This window comes from Protopterus annectens, chromosome 5.part0, assembly GCF_019279795.1.
Source record: "Protopterus annectens isolate FY-2018-M chromosome 5.part0, PAN1.0, whole genome shotgun sequence".
Taxonomy (NCBI): Eukaryota; Metazoa; Chordata; order Ceratodontiformes; family Protopteridae; genus Protopterus; species Protopterus annectens.
The window spans coordinates 1,409,735,723-1,409,759,864 of record NC_056735.1 but is presented as its reverse complement, the minus strand read 5'-3'; the positions used below and the strand labels follow the sequence as shown (position 1 = coordinate 1,409,759,864).

At 37.4% G+C, this 24,142-nt stretch overlaps 1 long non-coding RNA gene across 1 annotated transcript in view; it reads right to left on the bottom strand.

The window, feature by feature from the left end:
* The window catches only part of LOC122801703, a 289,632-nt gene that overhangs the window by 15,053 nt on the left and 250,437 nt on the right, over positions 1-24,142 (bottom strand). The window contains exon 3 of the long non-coding RNA XR_006364787.1: positions 435-723. This is a non-coding gene — a long non-coding RNA (uncharacterized LOC122801703). The remainder of the gene's footprint in view (positions 1-434; positions 724-24,142) is intronic.

The following is a 24,142-nucleotide window of genomic DNA, read 5'->3' as shown; positions in this document are numbered from 1 at the left end:
AAGTCTTTCAAGCGTGACTATATGTAACAGTGTTTGTCCACAATATCCAAATACATACAAAGTTATACAAACCCTATAGCTTATATGTAGCCCTTCACATATACTTAATGGTTATCTTTAGGTACTTTACACTTTTTCTGTAAGTAGGGATGTATTTCCAAATGCATTTGCTTTTCCTTAGTGGGAATAACCTGCTCAGAGTTTATTTGCATGTAAGTATTGCAGCATTCTTAGCGGATAACCACTCTGGACCTATGAAGTCCCAGACTATAAATACCATCCTGTGTTTTAAACATGTTATACCAACTCAGTAGTAAATTGTAGATCCATTTATTCTATTACAGTATATTTTCTGGTCTGTAGCAAAATTTTCTCATCTGTTGGTGTGTATATACATTACTGCAATTGTCTACCATATTCAGAAATCCACTTACCTTGGAATTAATGTTATCCACCATATTATCATTCATCCTTAGTCTTCTAAAATCATGCTTTATACTTGTTCTTCTGATTTGTTTGGATCGTTTCTTCTCACTGGAATGATTTGAGTGGACTTACAGCACCCTGTGCAGACGTATTTAAGAAAACATAGATATGCACTTCCAAATATGATAACAGTCACAATAATGATAATTGTTGCACCAAAGGCAGGTGAAACTCTGTTTTCCAAAAATGACTGGTTTTCTTCTTTTGGTGAAATGGGTGGCAATTTGGTACTTTCCACTAAAATAATGAAGACAGAAAATTAGATAATGTACCTATGTATGAAAATGGATTTTTTATATTTGCAGTGTCATTAAAAAATAAAACTCATTTTTCATTAAAATGTATAGTCTATTTAAATAGGCTGTCTTAGCACTTTATAGAAATGTACTTTCTATTTAGAAATTCGGAAAAACAACTGAAAAATCTGGGAGTATCCTAATCTTTAACTCCCCAGCACACAAATGTTAGTTACACTATTTCATAAGTAGAAAGCTTGTGTCATTAGCAAAAATAAATTAAATGAAAATTTATAAGTAAGCTAATACCTTATTTGAGTTTGAACAGTGAGACAAAACTGAGAGAGATGTTTAACTGTAACACTGTTTTATTCTCTGTCTCTATCAGTTTATATATATATATATATATATATATATATATATATATATATATATATATATATAAATGTAAATGTATATATATGGAATCTATATGGAATAGTTACAGAATACTGAAATTCCACAATCCTGAGACTCTGTATCCCGAAGACCAGAATCTCGAGACTGTGGAATCTTGAAACTTAAAAAAAAAAAAAAAAAAGTAAAATATACAACAAACTATTCTAACGTGTATGCAGGGGGGCAAGCCACCCCACACCCCTCACACCCCCTGCAACATAAATATACCAACTCCAAGATCGCACTACAGTGGAGTGAATGGTAAACTTCCCATTCCACACTGTACAGCAATCCCCATTCACTACATTCGAGATTCTGCGATCTCGAGATTCTGGCCCTCGGGATTCATAATTTTGGGATTGTGGAATTTCAGTATTCCGTAGTGATCTTATATAAAAATATATATATATATATATATATATATATATATATATATATATATATATATATATATATATACATATATATATATATAAATACAAAACACTATATAGCACTACTAATATCCATGCAGTTTACACAAGAAGTAATGAATCATGGCTGTTGAGTATTTACTAATTAACACAGGTGAAGTCCATGACAGTGCTTTGCATATTAAGGGGCATGCATATATATATATTTGCCATGGCAGAACAAATAAGCAGGTTCACACAGATACAAGTGTTAGTATATGGAGACATAAACTGATTGTGCAAGTTTTTGCATGGTCAAAAAGTATGAAATGTACATAATTAAACTTTTCATATTCCATCTAGGAAGCATTGCATATGACTGCACCTCATCTTTATTTGGGGGGGTACTGTTGTTATGAACTGTTAGCCCAAATTACACCCCAGGCATACCTGCAATGACAGTACAATATAAAATATCAAAGTATGGACATCTAAGAATGTCTGGCTCACATACCCTGATAAGTGAGAGGGCGCATATAACTATTATAAATATAAGGTAGAGTCACATGAAAGCATGATTAGTATAGGGAATATGAGGGTTGAACAAGTTATCTCATGAGTTTCAAAGCCACGGGTGAGCTCTACACGTGTGATCTTTTCTACGGTACATTATAACCATGTTATCACTTGATGTGAATATATAAAAATGATACAGATTTTCTTCATTTGAATAGTTTATAGGTTTTTCACTGCTTTCTGAAGCAAAGGGTTTGAAGAAGAAGGTATATCATTAGCACAGTGGTAGGGTTTTGATTCAACTGCAAGTGACTTGCTATTGGCTAAAACTCTGGGACTAATGGGATGCATCTTTCTCTCCAATATGGGTAAACCAGCATTAGTAGCTCATTCCAACCCTCACTCATCAGCTCCTCAGTTGCACACATTGCTGTTTATCAATCCCATGTCATCTTAATCATAACCAATGTCTTAGTCCACTGCACATCAGAAATTGTTGGTACAGAGACAGTATGGATTAAGGAATGGAGAATGTTTGTTTTTTTTCTCAGTGCTATTAGCCCCATGCTGGTTGACCATTTGTCATTATCTTCAGCTTTTTATTCACAATATTGATTATTTAGTGAAAGATCACCTGATTTTGCAAGTAGATTATGTCATTGGAAGATACTGGGGTCACTCATTAGTTACATTTAATGTAGGGTCTGAGGAAGAAGGGATCAACAAGGTTAGGACATTGTCAGATCAACATAAAAAATGTTTGGGTATTAATGTTGACTTGATTTGTACTATTTTAGAGTTATTTTAGATAATAACTATTTTGTTTTTGGCAACAAAGTTTATTAACAAGTGATTGGTGTGGCGATGGCAGCATTAATGGCACCTGTGCATGCAAACATATTTTTAGCAACATGGGAAAACTATATTTAATCTCTGTAAGTTTTTTTTTTTGCATTTTATTGATGATATTTTTAATATGGATATTGAATAAAGACTTGTCAATGGAATTTGTTAATTATTTGGATAATGTTCCATTTTATTTAAAATTTTAATTAGATATAGGAAGTACTGAAATTAATTACTTGGACATGACAGTTCATAAAGGTGTGGAAAGAAGATTATTAATGAAATTATACAAGAAGCCAGTTGGTGGCAGTGAATATTTAGATTTTAGTGGTTCTACTATGAAACACAGAGTTTCTGAAAGTTAACATTTCAAACGAATGAAAAAAATGCCTAAAAACCAAGAGGGTGAAAAGCTCCTTTTTTTTTTTTTTTTGACACCCCCCCCCCATGCCCCAAACTTATATATGCCAACTTTTTAGTTGTACCAACTCAAAGAAGGGAGAAGTCTTCCTAAAAAGTGAATCATTGCTGGCACACAATTAGAAATTGCACCAGCAAAAATGATTTCCTCTGGAGAAAAGTGTTCAGGTTATGTCGATCGTCTTTTTTTTTTTACATGCCACTGACACTTATGCAATTTCTCCTCAAGCTTATGTAAGGAAGCCAATTTTAGTAGCATTTATCCTCTCCACATGAAGAAAGGTATAGTTAAATGCTAGTCAGAGTGCCCATGTTAACTAGTGAAGACCCAATCATTTTAGAAAAAAAGTCAAGATTATTCTCTTGTATTGCGAAAAAGGATACCTGGTTGAATTATAGGAATGTTTTTTTTTTCTGAAATAATTATCAGAGAAGTGCAGCATGCCTCTGTAAGACAAGTAGAGTGAATCAACAAGTTAGTCCAACTATGGAGTGGAATATCCTCAGATATAGAAAGTACTGAAATTAATTACTTGGATATTAGAGTTATTTTAGATAGTATAACTGATGTTCCCAAATTTGTTGATAAAAGGAATAAGTATCTTAAAAGTATGTTATAAATGGATAGTTCTTCAAGAAATAGGAGGAGCATTTAAAAATGACTGGAACCTAATCTTGTTTTGGTTGTGCACAATGCGGGGTTGTTTCCAACAGGCCTTACATTCAACATCTGTAAACTAGAAGGAAGTTTGGGTGGAGAGACAGGTGTACTATGTTCAGTGGCAATCATGTGATGTCTTCCATAATGGAAAGACATGTAGGACCTTGAAGAACAGAGTCAATGGACCTGTTATGGCAATAAAAAAGGTAACAGCAAAATTCCTTGGGAAAACATAGCAAAACATGTATGGGGTTTAAAAGATTTTTTATTTTCCATTTTTGAAAAGATTACAGTGGATTTAAGGAAGTGAGATGTGGAAGTGCTGGATTGACATAAATTAATTTGGCAGTTTACCGTCAATTCTTTTAGATTTCCAGGGTTATAACACAGCATTAATTTAGTGGGATTTTTATAGTTAAAACCAATGCATTATTGAGTGATGTTGTATGATTGGCTAGGTTGAAGTCAAGTGACTATTTTGTAAAAGTTAAAGTAGAGAACGAAATGGAATGTCATGACTGATGAAGTTTTTTTGTTACATTCTCAATAAAGAATCTAATCTTTTATTTTTTTATGTTTTTTAACATGTTTTGTGCATATTTTTTGAATGTCCTTATGTATTTGCCTTTCTGGACTCTTACTCAACTATTAATCATCTTATTACAAATTAATTTACTTCATCATGTTTGGAAATTTTGCTCGTTATTTGTACTTTGAATTCTGAACGCTGGATCTCTGGGAGTAAATGTTCAAACATAGAGTTCTTTTTTTAACCTCCAAATTGCAGTGACCCCAGAGGTCTGCACCATTAGTTAGGATGTGAAGGAGAGAGTGAATCTTTCTTCATGGAAAAGCAAAGAATGCCACACATAAATGTATGTCAAAAAGTCATTTGCAATGCAATTCCCTGTTTGGTACTGGAATTCTGTGATTCAGAATTTTAAGATTCAATACTGTTTGCTACAAACATTATGCAGTTGCTATTAGTTTGTCACAGCTTTTTGTACTCTAGTCGCAGGTTTTCTGTTACCTCATGTTGCATATTTGTTGCCCACTGAGTGCCTTACTTATTTTGCACTGCTTGGCTATTTTCTATTTACCTCTCTGTTCATTCACAAAAAAAAAAAAGCTCAAGTGGGTAAAACCAAGCCAGATGCAAATAGAGAAACTTAAAACAAAACCAGCTCAAGGAACCACACAGAACACTTTTATTGAAAACAACTCTCTAAGAACCATACAGAACACTTTTACTGAAAACAACTCTCACGGAACCACACAGAACACTTTTATTAAAAACAACTCTTAAGGAACCGCACAAAACACTGCTATTGAAAACAACCTCAAGGAACCACTTATTGCTGTTTTCAATAAAGTGTTCTGTGTGGTTCCTTGAGCTAGTTTTGTTTTAAGTACCTCTGTGTTCATACTCACTTTTTGATTTCTTCCTCATTTATATCTAGTCCACATTGACTCAGTATTCTGCTTATGTTGAGCAGTTGTAAACACAACTACACTGGTCTATATTCAGTTTGCACCAGTAAAAAATAAAAAAACAGTGACTCACTAAGGTCTACCTGGAAAATACAGACGACCTTGTAGGTAGGTTGTGACTACTATATGAGAAAGACTGATACAGATTTTAGCTAAGCATTTTTTCAGTGCTACAAGGCACATTGCAGAGCTACACACTGAGACTATCAGGTACAGACATACATGTGTGCGTCAGATACTGACGCTGCAGCTGCTTGAATACACACCGGTGAGCACATGCTAAAAGTAATCCAGCTGTCACTTAGAATCTATATATAATGTGGCAAACTGATGTCGGAACCTTACTGAATCTCAATATATCATAGAGTAAACATACCGTAGATCATACGTGCCATAGTGGTGCCCCATCACCAAGGCATCTTAAGAGAGTACACACAGGAGAAATTGAATATGCAATTAACTGAACCAAAGAATGCTGCAAAAACATTGCTGCATGATTACACTGAGGGGGATTTTCAATATGTACACAGTGCAGTTTTGATCTGTAAAGCCATTTACCTAGCAGAAGAGTTAACAAGAGGAAAGAAACATACCGAACACCATACCATGAAATGCATTAGAGACAGAAAGTGGGAAATTTGTGTTTTGTTTCAGTACTTGACAACAGTCAGAATATATACTACTAGTACTATGCCTACAGGCAATAGTAATGACCAAAGTTTTATCATGGTCAAATGAGGCCTTTCGCTGGATAATGAACCAGACCCCCCACCACCACCATTGCTGCCATACCAGTATTCCATTATTTGGCTGTCTCTCTCCCCAGTTACTGTAAAACATTGTTCAAACCTGTCGATGTGCATACTATTTTTTTTTTTTTAATTTTATGATTACAGAGATTTGGATTTCATTTAAAACTATTACTTCAAATTTTACAACAAAACTACTGGCAGACATTTGCTAATCTAAACAAAAGTCTCACCCTGAAAACAGACTTAGCATGATCAAAAGTAAAATTCTCTTCTGTTGAAACTCACATTTATTGAAAATGCATCTAGCAATAAATTTAACTGGAAGCGACTTGTTGGGATTTATAGTCCAATAGCACATAGTGAAGGACTAATTAATAGCTATCTCAAGGGTACAAGAATTCAAAATGCAAATGTGTACCACATTTGTTAATACCTTGGGACAGCCCTCTGGATTCAAGTGCCCACTGTTTGGTAAAGTGACTTGGTCCAAGTCAAACAGCAGAGAAGCAAAGTCTGAGAGAATTAAACCCTGTACTCTAGAAGCAGCTCATAGCCTTACTTATCTGCATTAAGTACCTGACAAGCAGTTGTATTTCAAAGTAGTGTATTTCACACCCATATGCATGCATAATAACAAACTAAATTAAAAATGTACTCATTAAGCTCATGGACTTCATGCTGTCCAGTTTATTCACAGCCAAATAATAGACTGTCAGCAGTCAACAAAACAAGGAAACCAAGGATCATACCCAAAGAATAGGGCTCATATGATGACACTCCAGTTAACTGCAATTGATTCCTTCCTTTACACTATAATGACTATGGGATGGAGGAATCAAGTATTTATACACATACACATACACTCTCATATACACACACACACACACACACACACACACACACACACACACACACACACACACACACACACACACACACACACACACACACACAAAGACACACACATCCACTGTATGGTTACCAAAAAGCAAACTGGAGGAATGCCAGTTCACCTAAATGGCATGCCAGTTCCACACAGAAGAAACCACAGCCAAGACGTCATCCAGAACAGGGCACTGTGAAATAGAAAAACTACTAATTATGCCAATATTTATTTATTTAGTTTGGTTTGTTTACCAGGGCTGTACACTGATCACAATAGACCATTTGCAGGGACAGCCAATTTTCGCTTACTTTCACATGTATCCAGTTCCTGCCAGACCACCAAATAGAGACATTATGGCCAACTTATTACTCTTAAATACACTGCATCCCTCACACCAAGACACACAGACCCAGAAGCCATAACAACACTACCATTATATTGATTTTAGCAAATACATTGTTTGATTTTCACTCTTGCCATACTAGATCACTAACTAATGTTTAATAGTGATCAAACAATACTTGCAGATATTTTGACAACACTGTAATGTAGTAAAAATGTTGAACTGCCCTGTACACCAGCTGTGAGTACAACTTATTCAGTAAACTGAACCTCTCATTTATCAGACCAAACCAATGGTTCCACAACCAGGTTATTTTGTTAACCAAGGTTACACTGCAACTGAAACAAAATTACCATGGCAATATTTTCTTAAAATATGAAAACAATATCTCCATATTTTAATACTGCAAATTTTTAGACTACAGAAGAAATGGAACAACAACTAAGGCTGCGCTATTAAGACACCATGTATAAAACTTTCACACATACTCTACATTTAAATGTAAAGAGGAATCCTCAAGGTTAACTATGGGTGAAAAGAAAAATAACAACATATGAAAAAAAGCTGGTATTATAATAAAATTGAAAAATAATGTATGTGACTTAATTTACCCTAAGACTGTTTCTACATAAATGAAATATTGCTTAAATAAGATACCACTACAACCACTATGTTTAATTCTAATAGTAGCATTAATACTCTAGTTTAACAATCAAGCATAGCTATACTTCCTATCCTCTTAGCGTAAGAAAACTGGCCAAGGCCTAAAATTAATGATGAGACCAAGGCCCAAAAATAGGAACATATTTTAAATATTGCTCTTATAAACTAGAAAGTTAATAGAATAACAGGATTTGTGTTAGCATGCATTTTCCAAAGGATATAAAGTCTCAAACTCAAATGTATGTCAAATATGAGGCAAAAATCTGGGCATTCTGAGAAAATCTGGACAGTTGAGAGGTATGAGCGTCTCTTCTGATTTAATGCAATATCCATATTTCTGGATGTAATGTATCTCTTCAATACCAGTTCATCTTTATCTGAGAGTACCATATCTATTTTTGTTCAGATTGTAGTCTTTTAACACTCATTTCCAAGAACCAAAACCCATGGTATATAAATATCATCATTTCCACAATGGAAATATGGAATATTTTACCAGCCTGCCTGACAATTCACTTCAATATAGTTTTGAACACTGACTTCCCATCATTATGCCTTTTGAAAAGACAGGATAACAGGCTTATGGTATATGAATGATCTTCAATACTTTCAAATATTTTGGAAATAAAAAATGGCAATAGAATCACTCCCACCAAACAACACACATGCATACACACACACACACGCACACGCCACATGCACACGCACGTACACACGCACACACACACACACACACACACACACACACACACACACACACACACACACACACACACGCACACACACACACACACACACACACACACACACACACACACACACACACACACACACACACTGGAGCTGCAGTTGCTGGTATCACTTTAAAAACAGCAATGGTGCAGCACAAAAATATATATATTTCATTTGCTTTTAACTGCCTTTGAAGCTAACTGTAGACTTGGCTGGTTATTATTAGTTTGGGATTGGTCTAGTCTATAATGATTTATACTCACAAGCTAATGCTGCCTGAACATTTTGGCTCACCTCAGACTATTCTTTTAAGCAATATTGCTGGTGGCTGGCTCTGGTACAATAGCTGAAACCTCTCCAGATCTTTTATCTTTTAGATTAAGGCAAGGTGGACACATGCATCCATGCATCATCCTTTGATATGGAGCACTTCTATTAGCAATTGTATTACCAAATAAACATTACCACCTTACAAATTCTTTGTATTAAAATTTGCCATTTTATTAGCAACTCCAGGTTTCCAAATGGAGAGATGATAAAATTAGCCAGCAAAGGAGAGTAGGATTGCTGGAACCGAATTCATCCTCAATTCTTGGTGAGTACCTTCATGAGGTGGACCCTGTTTTTTACAAAATCTCACCAAGGAGATGCTGATATATAGACTGCATTTTATATAGCATATGTCATGGACAGAGCTAGGTTAAAAATAAAAATGATGGCTTGGTGCACAAGTCCCAGGATAAAAAAAATGCCCAACCCTGGTAGGAGCACTGGTGCTATGACTGGAAAAATGATAGTGTGAATCCTCAAGACATAGAAACATTCCTCCAATGGGGTTAGGCCAGGCTCAGGAGGAGATGGCCCTTCTGTTGTAGAAGTAAGCAGTAGTCCACAAAAATCACAAAAACTGACAGGCCATAGAAGAGCCATAAAGATGATAGTGTGGACTACTAAGGATAAAGAAATTCTGCATTGTTACTATAATGCAAGAAGCCCAGAATTTCCAGACAGAAGATATACAAAAAGATTAGGAGAGAAATTAGAGGAAAGAAAAATACTTACACAAGGAAAAATGTCAACATTTCAAATGCAAATTTGTGTTTATTAATACAACAGATCCATGAAAAACATTATATAGACCAAGAAACCTTGGGCCATTTGAAAAAAGAAGTGCAAAAATATAAAGAACAGAATTTAGAGATTTTTGAAAGGTATAAAAAGAAATACAGACATGAGAGAGAGATCTAATATGGTGCAATATTTACAAAAAGGAGAGAGCCAAATTAATCAATACAAAGCAAGCAGCTTCAAAGCTGTTTGAACAGAAATACAGACAAAGTCATCATAATATGGAAAATTTTACAATACAAAAAATAATATTAAAAAGGGGGAAAGTAGAAGAGAAGATTAATAAAGTAGAAGTTAAACAAATAGAAGCAGAAGTTATGGAATACCTGCAAAGTGTAAAAGTCTAACACAGGTTATATTACAACATGATGGAACAAATGAGTCCCCCAAGTAATGAGAAGTCAGAGGAGCAGGAGACATATGAAGAAGAAATATGGACATGGGAAAAAAAACGAGATTTAATATGGTGCAATATTTATGCAAAGGAGAAAGCAAAATTAATCAATACAAAAAGAGCAGCACCAAAGATATTTGAAGAGAAATACAGGCAAAGGGATCTGGATATGAAAAATTTTACAGTACAAAAAATAAGAAAACAAAGGGAAAGGAGGATTAGTAATGTAAAAGTTAAAGAAATATAAACTGTTATGGATTACCTGTAAAGTGAAGCATTTAGTGTAGAACATCTAACTCTGATAACACCACAGCAGGATAGAATAATGAAGCCCCGAATTAAGGAGAAACCAGTGGAACATGAAACATCTGATCAGTTGCCATATGAAGATACTTTAGAGCCTTCAGTAGGAAACCAGCATAAATGTTCAGTTGGAGTTGTACAGCAAGGAAAGGAACAGGAAACTGTGGCAACTCTGACACAGTTAATGTTGTAGAGTGATAGGTCAGTGAGTTCCCATATGAAAGAGCAATGGATGACATAAGATGAAGCTGAAGGGAATATGTCACAGGAAGATGCTCTGGAACTTTCTGTAGAATGCCCAGAGGAAATAGAGAACACATAATGTGCCCTCAGTTTAGAAGAAAATGATCTAAGGGAAGAGTTGCCTGATTTAATAGAGATGGATATATTAAGAGACCAGTTTGCATAATGGTTAAGGGCTTTGCCTCCCATGCAGAAGGTACAAGGTTCAATCCTGACCTCCGACCAGTGCCTGTTTAGAGTTTGCATGCTCTCCATGTGTCTCTGTGGAGTTCCTCCTACCACTGAAAAAAACATGCTCTAGGTGATTTGGTGATGTTCACTCATGCCACCAAAATGGGCATGGGTAGTTTCCACTGAAAAGTGGGTTGAGGACCCGGCCTGCTCCAACCCACACCAGGGACCCATGCTAATGGTGGGAGGGGTGTATGTTACCCTATTGACCAGTGTATGCCTGCCATAATGCCCAGCAGGCCTGGGTCAATAAGCTACTGGCTAGCTGGTGTCTAGTTGCCCATCTTGGGTTACTTGGGATAGCTCTGTTGAGCAAAATCCGGACATAAAACCAATCAACCTACCAAACCTGAACTGAGATTTGCTACATTTAATGCAAGTTCACTGACAGGATGTAGCTTGGAAGTGGATGACATGTTGATAAGGAGGAGGCTGTACATCCTATGTATCCAAGAGACAAAATGGAAGGGTAGTGCAGTGAAGCCATTTGGCCTGGGATCCAGAATCTAATACTCAGAGGGAGACAGGCTAGAAATGATGTGGGAATTGTGGTGAGAGAGAGAGGCTTCAGAAGGCAGTGAGGGATATCTCCAGAATTAGTGACAGACTCATGGCAATCAGATTCCAGTGTAATGTTAAGGTAGTATTCATAACCTCAGCCTATGCCCCACAGCAAGATAGCGATTGTGAGGAAAAGAGTGCATTCATATGGCAAGTTGTAGGACCTACTAGATAAAGCAGGACAACATGAATTGGTGTTGATAACGTGTGACTTGAATGCACATATTGGGACAGACAGAATAGTATATGAGGACTGCCTAGGTCCACATGGGTGGGGCAACAGGAATAAAGAAGAAGAGGCCATTCTAGACTTCTGTCTGGCATATGGATTGATAGTAGTCAACACATGGTTCAGAAAGAGAGACAGTTGCAAGATCACATACAAGAGTAGTCAACATGCAACTCAGGTAGACTTCCTGCTATTAAGGAAAAGGCACTGGGGTAGAATCAATGATTGCAAAGTCATCCCCAGTGAAACAGTCAGCCCACAGCATAAACCATTGGCTGCCACAATCAGCTGCAAGCAGTGGTCAGAGAAGGCTCTAAGGTCAACAGAAACCAAGCTGAAGTCCTGGAAGTTGACTATAGAGAAAGTACAACAGTTCAAGAAATTATTCTGGGCTCTAGCACCCCGAGAAGAGGAGGAGATAAGTGGAGCTGAAGAAGAAGAACAGCAGCACTTCAAAACAGCATGTGTGAGGACTGCAGAACAGGTATGTGGCTGAGCCAGGTATGGAACTAAGGTACATAAGGAAAGCTGGTGGTGGTACTCAGACGATCAGGAAGTCATCAAAAGAAAGAAGGACTGCAGGAAACAGTGGGAGTTAGAAAAGACCAACCAGGCCAGGAAGGAATACTGCTTGACTAACAAAGAAGCTAAGAAAGGAGTTTGCAGTAGCAAAGAATGGGGCATCAGAGGCACTCTACCAACTTCTGGAAAGTGACTCAGTAGACGACACAAAGAAATTATATCAGGTTGCAAGACAAATACCAAAAGATAAAGAAGATAGTCAGACACCCTTCATAAGGGATGCCAGCAACAACCTGCTCACCCGTCCACTGAACATCAAAGGCAGATGGAAGGAGTATTTCTAGCAGCTTCTGAATGAAGAAAACCCCACAAAAGCTGTACTGCCCCAGAAACGACGATGAGAGAAGAAGAGGAGTCCACACTAGAAGAAGTAAGAATAGCACTAAAGAAAATGAAGTCTGGGAAAGTAGCAGGCTCAGAAGATGCCATAGCAGATATGATAAAAATGTTGGGTAAGATAGGGAAGAAATGGCTCCTGAGGATACTCATAGCAGTGTGGAGAGAAAGGAGTATACCAGATGACTGGAAAATAAGCATACTCATGCCATTGTACAAGAACAAAGGGGACATCCACAACTGTGGGCAGTACACACGTGGCATGAAAGTTCTGGAGAGGGTGACTGATAAATGGATACGCAGAATAGTAGGATGTAAGATGGGAGATTAGCGGTTCAGATTCAGATCAGGATGCAGTACAACTGACCCGATGTTTGCAGTGAGACAGATAGTTGAGAAGAAGCTAAAGATGAGGAAAGAGTCCAATTGGGCATTCCTAGACTTGGCGAAAGCAATAGGACAAGGTCCTAAGAAAACTGATCTGGGTAATACTGTGATGTTTTGAAATCCCAGAAACATTGGTAGAATTAGTGCAGCTATGTACAAGGACCAAATCACTCAATGAACAGTGTTCAGCCTTACAGAGGGGTTCCGAGTGGGAGTGGGTGTACACCAGAGTTCAGCTCTGAGCCCACTGCTGTTCCTACTGGTGATGGACTTCATTAGCAAACAGATTGAAGGGGTCATATCAACAAAGTTGCTATATGGAGATGATGTGGCATCACAGGCAGACTCTGAGCAAAAACTACAGCAAAGGATAGGAGAATAGAATGCAAAACTGAAGGCACATGGGATGAGACTAACTACCGATAAGACAGTAGTAATGGCAGCAAATTGGAGAAATCAGAAGAAGCTGAGAACTGAGATAGAAGGGAAGATAGTGGAACAGGTAAAGGGCTTCAAATATCTGCAAGGGGTGGTTAAGAAGAAGGGAAGTTTAAATGAAGAGGTCAAAGCTAGAATCAGAGGGGTTGCAGCCAACTGGCATAGAGTCTCAGGTGTAGTTTATGTCAGAAGAATGCCAAAGAAGCTGAAAAGTAAGATGCATAAGATAGTGGTGTGACCAGTACTACTGTATGGTACAGAAACCTGGGCAGTAAAGGCAGAGCAGATGAAGAAGGTAGAGGTGATGGAAATGAAGTGCCTGAGAAGGGTGGTAGGATACACACTGTGGTACAGACGAAGACATAATGACATAAGAGTAGAAGCCAAAGTAGGTCCAATTGCAGAAAAGATCAAAGAGAACAGGTTTCAGTGGTTCAGCCATGTGCAGAAAAGCAGAAGACAATCTGGTGAAGAAAAATTGGGACAGACAGGAAGAAGGTAAGAGGAAATGAGGACATCCAGCAAAGAGGTGGATGGATTGCATGAAAGGAGATCTGCAACAGTCAGGCATGAGTGTCAAAGAAGGTAGGAGTGTGGTACTGAATCAAGAGAGAGATGGCAACAGTTAACACAATACCCCGACCCCATGTAGAAATGGGAAAAAAGGGGGCTGATGATGGATAGACATATTAAGATCAATGAAAGAAATCGACTATAAAAAGTCAATAAGATCCAAAATGTAAAACAAATGAACACAATAAACAGGACTGTTCATAGAAACTCATGCGATACAGCAGAAGTAAATAGGATATATTACTCTGAACAATCCATTTGGAAATGCTGGTTTGTTTTTCAGACAGCAAGTGAACCTAACCCTTCAGAATGCTTCCTTAAAATAGAAAAAGATTTAATTCAATTAAAAAGATTGCAATGGGACATTTTGTTTTTCAAAAGTAGCTATTAAAAAGGTGCCTAAGGGGCTACGTATTACTAAGATGCTGATTGGTGAGGATCTGTCTAAAGAATTAATGGCTAGGTGGATCGAGTTAAACCTGCATAGAGTATATGAGCATCCTATTGGACTTTTAAAAACAGAAAGTCCATGAGCTTAATGAGAGCATTAAAGCTAATTTTTTCACTTAAAAGAACTAACTACTAAATTTTGTCTCATTTAGGATAAGTTAATCATAGAGAATGACATTATCAAGAAAAAGAAGCTGAAGAACTTTTCAAGGGGTAGTAATGATTATGAAAAGTGGACTGCTTATTTGGCTCCTGAATCTACTGGTGCATTTACAGTAGAAGTACATGATTCTAGTGAAGTTCAGCGGAAATGATTAGAACCAGTAGTTCCTCCTATGGAGATCAGAAGATCTGAAAGATTAGCTGAAAAACTAACTAACAAAATTAGTAATAATGCTATATCTAATAACAGTAACATCAGATCGAATTGAGTTCCTTATAGACGTCCAGAACAGGTTTTTCAGCCAATAGGTGTTTATCAAGATACTCTTGTTATTTCAGTGCCAGTAACTGCAAAGGCTATCAGAAATAAGATGGAGAAACAGCCCAAAGTTTACCAACAACCAGAAGTGGAAAGGATGGAAGAAAAGCAACAGAAATTAAAAGGTACTGCTTCTATCAGTTTAAGATAGTTAAATTGTCTCACAGATGCTTAAATTTTATTGAGTTATCTATTCTTTGCACAGGTTGGACATTTGTACCATCAGCCATGGTTGACCTGTGTGATGTCATTAACAGCTTGCGTGAATATGTGAGAAAGTTAAATTTCAAATTCTTTTTTCAAGAAAACTTAATATATTTCAATAATTGTAATAATGCTGGTACTCTCAGATAAAGATGAAATGTTTTTAAATTGAGCAGTTTCAACCCTCCCTTAAAGCCTGAGTTAAAGATATTTCTTTCTGTTACTGAAAGACAGATACTTGGACTTAAGTCTAAATTTTTTAATTTGACTAAAGAAGAAAATAAGTTGTTTCATAATTTAAAGATGGATGATAGTATTTTGATTATGAAAGCCGATAAAATTAATTCTCTAGTAGTTTTGAACAAAGTGTTTTATATTGATAAAATGACTGCTATGTTAAGTGATATTAATTTTAATAAAAAGGTAAGTTTTTCTTATATTGAATCTTGTTTCAGTTTTATAGTTTCTCTTATTTATGAATGGCTATGTGAGTGGAGAATTTATAATAAAACAGCTAGTGCTGTATCTAAAATCAATCCGAAAATGAGAAGCTGTTTGATCTGCCCAAGGTCCACAAATCTTTGAATAATCCACCTTTTAGGCCAATAGTGACAAGTAAAGGAAGTAAAACTGAAGCTATGGCTGTCTTTGTGGACAAGTATTTGCAAAAAGTGGCAGTGAAAAGAGAATCTTTTATTAGAGACACTTTTGCTTTTGTAAAGGCTGTTAAAATGTTAAATATTTTAGATACTGATTATCTTGTAACTATGGATGTTCAGTCTTTATATACAGTAATTCCTAATGACATAAGTATGGAATATGTGAGAAGAGAAATGTTAAATTCTAGCCTTTATTCCACTGAGTTAGTAACCCCGATCATGGAAATGCTTGATATTATTTTATCTTATAATTTTTTTGAACTCTTTTTCAACAAGTAAGTGGTGCAGTTATGGGTGCAGGTATGGCGCCCAGCTACACCAATGTCTTTTTGACAGGATGGGAGAAGGAATTTATTATAAAAAGTGAGTTTCATGAATATATAGTTTATTATGGGCATTTTATTGATGATCTTGTTTTGATATGGAGAGGTGAAATTGACTGTTTGTTAGGTTTTTTACTTATATTAACACTGTAGTTTCTTAAAGTTTACTTTTAATTTTGATTTCTCATAGATTACAGTTTTTAGATGATGAGGTTTTTAAAGATTCTCATAAGCTAAAAACTAAGATAGATAAGAAAGAAGTGCAAAGTAATGCTTACTTAGAATACGATAATATTCATCTTACATTTATTAAACATAATATTAAAAGGGGCAGTTATTAAGGGTGAGTCATTTGATAGATAATGAGGAAATGTTTCTAAATGAGCCTGAGTCTTTAAACAAAGAGGTTACCCCAGTAAGATAGTGGATGAAAAGTTCAGAGAAGTGTATGCTGATAGAAAGAATAACACAATTAGAAATAAGGATGTTAATAAAAGTATAGACAAATATAATATGGGAATGTTGATTCATTATTTAGTTGTTACTAAACAGACAAAAGATATTATTACACCTAATTGGAAAATGTTAAATAGTTTTCCTGAGATTAAATATGTGATAGGAGATGCCCCTATTTTTGTTTATAAAAGGGGTAGGAATCTCAAGAACATCTTTCAGTCCAGGTTAAATTTTAAACATATTGTTGTACTTCGAATAAAAAGGGAAAAGTTAAATGTTATGATTGTAAATCATGTAAATATATTAACACTAATACTGAGCAGTTGATTATTAATGGGATTAATATTTCAGTAAAAGGTTTTTTTTTACTTGTAGATCTAAGTTTGTAGTTTATCAGTATGTTCTTTCTGCTCCACACATTATGTAGGTTGGACTCAAAGAGAATCATCTTTTAGAATTCAGGAGCATATTTATGCTATAGAGAAAAAATAATGCGGCCACTTTCTGACAAATGGACAGATCAGTAAAGTAATGCATGGGGTAAACATTTTAATGTTACTGAATGCAAGGGTGTTCCTACGTTTTTGGCTTTAAAACAAGTATTGGATTTTAATAATAAGTTTGATGTAGAGGATGATTTGGATTGGTATGAATATTTCTGGCAGTTGAAATTAGATGCCAGCCATCCTCCAGGTCTTAATAATAAGGAAAATTTTAGAGTACCTTAAGAGAAAAAAAATTAAGGCACTGAATTTTTTTGATTGATTAATTGTTTTAATTATGTAATGATTTTGTATTTAAAAGTGTTCAGTTTTAAGCTTTTACTCAGTCTAAAGAAGTCTTATATGGACGAAAGTGCTTACTGAGTTGAATACCTGAATAAATAATCTAGTGATTTTTATTTTTACATGGTTGCTTCATATGTAATTAGGATATATTACTGTGCAGCTAAATTAATAACATATAAAGTTTTGCCATATAAACATAGGGCAGTAAGGGAGATAAAGGGGAGAAATCAAATTCCATCATGGAACTATCAAATAGAGAAAACTATAAAGCAGTTAAGACAAGAAGTGTTACTGTTGGAAGAGTACAGAAGAAGGAACAGATCAACAAAAATACTAAGAAAGATGGACGTGATAAAAGCAATGCGCAGTATAAGAATAGATCAAGATCTATTGTATACTATTCAAATAAACTAAAGATATCAGCACAGACAGAATAAATTTAGAAGACATGCAGATAAATTTAAACAAAAAGTACAAAATAAGCAATTTATTGGTGACCCAGAAAAGTTTTATAGAGGACTGGGAAACAAGACAAAAGGAAATGAATAAGTTTAAGATGACTTCCCTGCTTAGTTTAGCTTAAGCATATCAGTGTCAAACAGGAATGGAAATCAAACCAGAAGCTGATAAAATCAGGCAGCAACTAAATGTACCAAAAAAAAACAAAAGAAAAAATATAAGGTGAAGGGTCAGGTGAGAAGGCAAGAAATGTGGAAAATACATAAATATAATTGCAAGCACAGAAAAACTTTGGAACAACCTCATGTTAATCAGTGCAAATAGCAGGAATGGTTAAGGAGAGGTGAATTTAAACCAAAAGACAAAAGGTTAATATTGGCGGCCCAGGATAGTGGACTACATATACTTTGGTTCACAAAGTCTATTGAACATGTGGGAGAAATGGACAAATGCAGGTTTTGTAAAACAGAATTGGAAACAGTTGTACATCTTGTTGCTGGGTGTAATACATTAATGGCAGAAGGACTGCATTCTGAAAGGCATAATAATGTGGCAAGACTGTTGCATTGGGGATTGTGCAAACATAATACTGAAGTAGCTGAGAAGCATTGGAAACATGAAACACAAAGCATTATAGAAAATGATTTTTGAAGTTTGGGATCACCCATTGCCAACAGTTCAAAAAACAGATGCAAGAAAAACAGATACAGTAGTCCAGGAAAAGAAGACAAAAGTAACATAGATCATTGAAATTGCTACAGCCAGTGATTACAATGGGCCGGATTCATGAAACCTCTGTGTAAGACTTAATATGTCTTACTCGGAGGCTGCAGTTGAATGGTATGACGTCAGCATGCCATGCATATTCATGAGGGCATGCTGAATCATACCCAAGTCTAACACGGTCCGTGTAGGAAAGTAGGGGGGTTGTCCGATTGCCGAGTACAGCAAAGGGACACGCCCTCAGAAGAGTCAGAGTCCTGAAAGTAAACACCCACGAGCGAGTCCGCTGAAATGTCAAGGAACACAGCACCACACATCCCCACAGACTAAACCCTACTGAAAATATGTAAAATGTAAAAATAGCAGTTTCCTTTTTTTTAAATTTCCAAAATGTTTGCCCGCATTTGCGCTCATTTGCATGGGTATGCCCTTCGCTCAACCACAGTTAGCAGATATGACATTGAAAAGCATATAAGATCTACATATGCAAATTAAGCAAAGTAGCAATAGCGTAGTGGTAGAAACGTCGCCCAAAGAATAGGTAGTCATGGTTCGAGCCCCACAACATCCCCCTCCATTTTTCTTTAAATAAGTATGAAACAATTCCCCGATATATATAAATTTAATTTAAGTAAAATTTAATGAAATGGCCCATGTATTTCTGAACAAAACCTATATTATGTATATATAAAAAGGATCATAATTGCCCGTTGCTTAGCAGCACTTTAACAAGCTTAATATGAATGCCCGTAGCTGAGCAGCGCTTTAACATGCTTAATATGAGTGCCCGTAGCTGAGTAGCGCTTTAACAAGCTTAATATGAGTGCTCGTAGCTGGGCAGCGCTTTACCCAGCTTAATATGAGTGCTTATGGCTAAATAACGCATTACCCAGCGTAAGCCGTTTGCAGGGAGCTGCGCAGCGCGCCAACCAGCTTACCATCAGGCAACGTTGGGCAAGCTGTAGAAAAGTCGCCTTTACACACAGACACACCTACTAGCCTGTCTAGACAGTAGTAAAATAAAAAAGCAATGGCAAGGATCAAACCCGGGATAGTGTGCACCATAGTCAAAGTACTGAACCACTAAGCCACGACAGTTGTACTGAGAAATACAGTATTACCATACATATAGAAATGAATGAAAATATAACCATGACAAAGCAGGTTTTCTGTAAGCAGAGAAATATCCAAAATGGCCAATCACAGATAAGTGCGGGAAAACCGGCATATATATAAGCCCCATAGGCGGGAATACACACCATAACTGATTGTGGTGCCCATTTGCAGTCAGGATGGCAGGTGCAGGAGAGGGAAATCGCTTTAGAGCACAAAGGTGGGGCGTTGAGAAGTCAAAATATATGGTTTGGCTCCTAGTCCATGATCATGAAGCGCAACTCATGCAGGGCCAGGTTCAATGGGGAGCGTATAAGCCAGAGGCATGGAATCGGTTGGCACATGATCTCACCAGTGCCACAGGCATTCTGAGGACTGGTGAACAGGTCCATCACCATCATGCGGACCTGAAGCGATGAAAGGAGGACCAACTGAACCGATGGATCCAGGAGGCCCGCCAAATTCCCAATGCCCCACTACTGAGTAAGTATCCATGTAATTAAGTATGTAAGAAATGCTATCCTAGCCTATAGTATGGATAGGTATGTTACAATATTCCTTCATTTATATTACAGTTGCAGGTGTTCGTTCCGCGAATCGGCAAGCCTATGCTGATAGGCTGTCAAGGTTGCGCCACCAGGCAGGTTAGTAATTATTCTGCTGGTATTGTTATAGAATATAAGTGGGACAGCTTGTAAAAGAGTTCAGTATTGTAACCCAGTAATAAAGGTCAAATAAGCCTAGAAGAAAGATTCTGCTAGTATTGTAAGATTAGATAAGTGATGCAGCCTGGAAAAAAGTATTGCAATCCAGTAATAAAGATTAAACAAGTCTCAAATACAGTTCCCACCTGTATTGTAATATCAGATAACTGCTTCAGCCTGAAAATGAGTGTTATAATCAATCAACAAAGGATAGACAACTGTCGAATACATCCTTGTAAATTTTGCCATGTGAAATAAGTGAGTCAACTGGAAAGGATTGTTGTAACCCAGTAATAAATGTTAACAAAGCCTAGAATTAAGTACCATCCTGAAATGCAAATATAAAATAAGTGAGAGAGTGTGAGAAAGAGAGTTTGAAGCTACCAAGAAAACTGTAATAAATCTGGAATAAAGGTATACTGCATTCACTACATAATGAAATGAATGAGACAGCCACAACCAAAGAGTGAAATGTCTTTAATAAAGTACAGAACCTGGACTGTGTCTGTCCCACAATTTGTATATGTTACTGTACCCTTGCATTATGGAGATAGTATGGCTGTATGAAATGCTGAACATCCACAGTTGTCTAGACCCAAATAAATCAAATGTAGCAGGATGCTTTACCTGAACACAGCTAGATATGAACATATATGAATAAAAATGGAATGTATATTAATGCAGCAGTAACATCCCCATCACCAACATTCCAAAGGTTACATACAGGAAACTGTACTAATACATGTAGGGGATATATATCTGCATCTACTAGGAATGTACAGTATATGTATAGGTAGTTTAAGTTGTTAATGTAATATTTTTCCACCCTACCCTATTTTCACAAATTATGCCATTCCACACCAAACTGGGTATGTGTATTCACAATTAATTCCCATGGACATTTGTCCTGTTGGTTTATACATATCTGCATGTACGTTGATGCATGTGCCCTGTTCACATATCCAAACCTGATGGCCTGTTGCCACCAATCAACCCTACATGCTGTTGGAATGTCCACTGTTGTTCTAAATATGCATGTGTTATGCTTGCTGCTCAATGTTCGGAATTCATGTGTGTTTGGTTACTGGGAATACTGATGCATGCTGTTACAACTAATTTTGAATGGTGTTGTTTTTTACTAACCCAAAATACCATAAAATACTGCTAAACATGGGACAACAGGGAAGGCGGGTTCCAGCAGACCCATCTCTCCCACCTCAGCTGGCGAGTGCACCTGGCACCAGTGCCCAGGCTGGGACCTCCTCCTCCTCCTCTGGTGGCCCTGTGCCACCTTTGGGTGGAAGCGCTGCAGGGGATGGGGCTCATCCCCCCTCTGCAAGCGTGGCCGGAGGAGAGCCTCCACTCACCCTCCATACGGTCCGGTCTGTGGTGTGTAGTGAGATCAGGCGTTCTGTGATTGATCCCCTACACCAGCTTGAGGTGAGAGTGGCACAACTCACGGGTGTGCCTGCCCGTCCTATCCAGCCCCCAGCACAGCTCCGTCCTGGGCTGTGAAGGCGCAGTGGTAACTGCCCATGGGTGGGGATCTCAGTTCCACTGTTGCCATCTGTGGGCTCATGGGCTTGCAATATCCAAACATCCGTGCCCATCAATTGTGTTTACCCCCCACATGTGTCATACTCCGGCCCTGTATGCGTCTTGTTTGTCTTGTCTGTTAACCTCCCCAACCTACCTCCCCAAATATACCTACTTCCTGTACCTCACATTCCACTCTCACTTGAAAAAAAATAAAAAAAGGGCACTCTGTTCCCACAAAAAAATTACGCCCCATACATAGCTGCCCATTTCACATACATGTCTGCTGGACAATTACAATTGGCTGTACAACATATTTTGTTGTCCTCACCCCTCTCTCAGCAGTGGAAGGTGTCAAATGTCACTCTAAATTTCTAACATATGCACAGCTGTTGCTGGTACAGAATTGGGCAGCTATGGGCCTTCCCTACATCCTTCCTGCACATCCTGAGCTTGTTTTCCTACTGTCCTACCCTCTTTGTGCCCCCTTTTTCACCACTTTCCTATTTCCCCATTTTCTTTTCTTTAAAAGAAAATAGCATGGGTGTTAGTGGGAGTAAGCACTTTTAAGCAGTAGTCAGCGGGTGTGTGCTTGTGTGCGCTTAGCTAAGCGTAGATAAGCATAGCTAAGCGTCGCGCAAACTCACACAAACCTGCTTACAACTGCTTAAAAGTGCCTTAGTTACACTGTATGACAAGGCCTGTAGTCTGCTCATCAGCAAAATAAAATACCCCTGTCAGTCTCGAACCCCGGACCTTGGAAACACTAGACTGCATGAATTACCACTGAGCCATAGCAGATATACAAGAACTTGGTGCTGAAAGAAATATATCATGAAATACAAGGAGTGAATGTAAAGGAAAATAGGAAGGCCATTGCACAAAGCTTGTTCTGTGTATCTTTACTGGCAATTCTTATGGAATTGCATTACATTAGTGTGATAAGAGAAACAGCCATGCTAGTAGGTAATAATGTTATAGTAGCACCTTACAAACCCCACACAGTATCAGAGCAGGATAAACACCGCCATATTTGAATAGGTAAGAGGCCAGACCTCCCAACTGTGACTGATTTACAGGGATGTCCCTGATTTGCAAACAAATGTTAACTGTGCCTCACTGACTCCCTGTGAAATGTATTCACAGTAGGCAGAAAGGTGGGGAATCCCACGTAATAGTAACTGTCAATAAGTTACAGTAGACACTACTTGCATGTCAGAAATGGTGTAGTAATTCATATGCTCAAAATACCCCACAGTCCCAACTGCAGAATATCTGAAATATATCACGGGTGTATCCCACTGATATGTACCTTTCCCTGAGGCTGGTCAAATATATACCTGAGAGTATCTGAGGTCTGGAAGTGTCAGAAACACACAGGCATATCAGCCTGTCTGCTGTTAAACACTCTGTGAATAGATGTATAATTACTTCCACAAGCATGCCCTTATGTAAGAGTGCAACACAGAAATATCAAAGGATGTAGCCATCTAACATACTAATGACAGTATAGCAGTTCACAAGCACTGCATGTGCCTGATATTCATACTTGTTAGTACAATATACTTAGTTGTCCTCACACCTCTCTCAGGGGTGGAAGGTTTCAAATGTCACAGCAAATGTCAAACATATGTACAGCTATTGCAGTTAAAGAAATGTGCAGCTATGGACCTTCCCTACACCCAGCCTGCACATCCCTAGCTGGTGTCCCCACTGACTTCCTGCTTCCCGCTTACAACTGTTTAAAAGTGCCTTATTCACTCTGTATGACAAGGCCCCAGTACTGCTCAGCAGCAAAATAAAATGCCTTTGTAAGTGTCAAACCCCAGACCTTGGGCTCACCAAACTGCATGAAGTACCACCAAGCCACAGCAAACATATAAGAGCTTAGTGCTGAAAGAAATATATCATGCATTACAAGGAGTGAATGTAAATGGAAAATAGGAAAGCCATAGCAACACATTCCAGTAAATACAAAT